The following is a 2690-nucleotide window of genomic DNA, read 5'->3' on the forward strand; positions in this document are numbered from 1 at the left end:
ACTAGTCCCCTTCCTTCAAATTTCAGGCTTTGTGCCTATAATAGAAAGGATTATTACTATTATTATTATTATTATTATTATTATTATTATTATTATTATTGAGTGAGAGAGCAGTGCATGCCATCAAAAGTGATACTAGGGTACAAATACATGAAGCCCAGTATACCCATCATGACTACCCGTCTGATAAGGGTACACCAGGCACATGCATCACAACCATATGTGCGCGACATGGTGATCTCATATCAAGATAAACAGCACATGACCTCGCAAGTGGGGCCCAGTTAGAATTTTCTTCAGGTCGAGTAGCTCATTCCGCTCAAAAGGTCCCTGAATAAGGTTTGATTAAGGATGTTGAACAAAACACCCATGTTTCCAAAGGTCAATTATTCAAACTCCAAAGAATTCCTCTCAACACATAGCTATGATGCTCCCCCACTACTTCTGCTCATGATCAGAGATGCACATATCATCAGCCACCAAGGGACATGATCAACTGGTTAAGGTCAAACAACTGACAAGCAAATCTGTGGTATTGAGCAGAATATTTGCTGTAACCCATCTTTTATACCAAGACAAAACAATGTACATGATAACACTTCCAATCAATTAAGATCAGAAGCCATGAGAGCCATTGCCTGGCACTTATTATTTGGATAGTGGATTGAAGGGTCGTTCCAGAATAGGACCGAATACCTTGTGGTATTTCTTCCAACTCTTTATGTTTTGAGTTCAAAACCTGCCGAGGTCAACTTTGTCGTCTCTGGGGTCGATAAAATAATGTAGCAGTGAAGTACTAGTGTGGAAGTGGTTTTAGGTTGATTTAGCTGCTATTTCTAGCAAACCAAGCATGCAAACAACACACACTCTCTCTTAAACATTTAAATAAATCAATATTTCTCGGTGACTCTCAATTAGATCAATAATTCTCAATGACAGCTCCGGTTTCTGAAAAATAAAAATATAAAAAACTAAAACAGAAGCTAGTTTTTTCTACATTAACGACCGTTTGTAACTATTTCTGTTTGAAAAGTTCACTTTCTGAAATACTTTCGTTTAAATATTTCCTCCTTATATCATTCAAAATTACTCTTCGTCTCAGCTTATAAAAGCATCATCATCACCATCACCATCATCGTCGTCGTCGTTGTTAACTGTCACCAACACTTGGTCATTTAATTTGTCCCCATTCTTAATATATTACCGATATTGTCCAGCAGACTCCTTAGTTCAGCGTCAAAGCTTAAACGATTAATATGCATGCACACACATACACACACACATACATCCATGTTATTCCCACTCGTCCTCGGTCTTTCACTGTGATTTTATTCAAATAAACAAAACTAAATAATCAAAAATAAAAAAAATCAACAATTTTAATTAGTATTATCAGATAATGACTGGAAATTCACAGATCGATAAATATATCTAAATCCCCTTGACGAATCCCAACTGTTCAGATAAAGACTTCTCTTGGATGAAACATGAAAATAATTATAGATTTGTGTGCGAGTGAGTCTGGCTCAGGATTGGCTGAATTATTGTTGACGTCAGAAAGAGCGAGACAAAAAAATCACAATAGATAGACAGATAGATAGTGATGAAAGAGTGGTAATATAGACAAAGATAACAGTAGGGGAAGACACAGAACAGGTGAGATCAAATAAATTTTTACTTAGTGTGGACCTATTCACATAAAATTTTTATATGTATGTATGTGGGTGCGTTGCGCGCGCGTGTGTAGTTGCTCCACATAATTTATGTTACACACATATCGAATTTATGTACATATGCATGGGTTACTGTTGTGCATGTAGATATCTGAGATTTTGCACAAGGGCTACGTGACTGATTCTGACTATAAACCTTGGCTTACGCCGAGTGCTGCTGCAAGAAAGTTTAACATTGAAATATACTTACATCCATTCAACACGAGATATCTTCACTTGTCTAAAAACTTTTTACCATATTCAGTGTACCGTAAAACTTTCTTGATTTGTTCAGTGTTGTGTAATGTCCAAGCAAAATGCAAAGGACTGTGAAGAAACGCGATTTTTTAGAAATAGTATTTCATTGAAATTCACTTTAAATATTATTTAAATATTTGTTTTCACTTGATAAATTTAAATTTATTCAATAAAAAATTGCTTATAGAGATTGTTTAATGTTTTTTTGATTTACGAATGGCTACACACACACACACACACACGTGTGTGTGTTTGTATAGATATAGTGAATGCGCGTGGCTTAGTGGTAAGGGTATTCGGCTCACGATCGTAAAGTAGTGAGTTCAATTCCTAGAGACTCGTGGTGTCCTTGAGCAAGACGTTTTATTTCACGTTGCTCCAGTCCACTCAGCTGGCAAAAATGAGTTGTGTCCGTATTTCAAAGGGTCAGCCTTGTCACATCCTGTGTCACGCTGAATCTCCCTGGGAACCACGTTAAAAGTACACTTGTCTGTGGAGTGCTCAGCTACTTGCACGTTAATATCACAAGCAGCTGCTCCGTTGATCGGATTTCTTGGAACCCTCCTCGTCGTAACGGAGTGCCAGTTTTAGTTCATATACATAAATATGTGTGTGTGTGTATATATATATATATATATATATATATATATATGGAGTTAAACGGAGGAGTTATTCAAATCCTTTTACTTCTGACATATGTTTCGAAGAAAACATTGTTTT

At 36.4% G+C, this 2690-nt stretch overlaps 1 protein-coding gene across 4 annotated transcripts in view; it reads left to right on the forward strand.

The window, feature by feature from the left end:
• The window catches only part of LOC106874030 (leucine-rich repeat-containing protein 15), a 102671-nt gene that overhangs the window by 74075 nt on the left and 25906 nt on the right, over window positions 1-2690 (forward strand). The window contains exon 1 of one of the 4 annotated variants that reach the window (XM_014921591.2): window positions 1613-1656. The exons of the other annotated variants lie outside the window; for them this stretch is intronic. The gene's annotated coding sequence lies outside the window, so the exon portion shown is untranslated. Of the gene's footprint in view, window positions 1-1612; window positions 1657-2690 lie in introns of those variants that run through there. 4 annotated transcript variants of the gene reach the window in all.

The sequence above is a fragment of the Octopus bimaculoides genome, chromosome 10 (assembly GCF_001194135.2).
Source record: "Octopus bimaculoides isolate UCB-OBI-ISO-001 chromosome 10, ASM119413v2, whole genome shotgun sequence".
Classification (NCBI taxonomy): domain Eukaryota; kingdom Metazoa; phylum Mollusca; class Cephalopoda; order Octopoda; family Octopodidae; genus Octopus; species Octopus bimaculoides.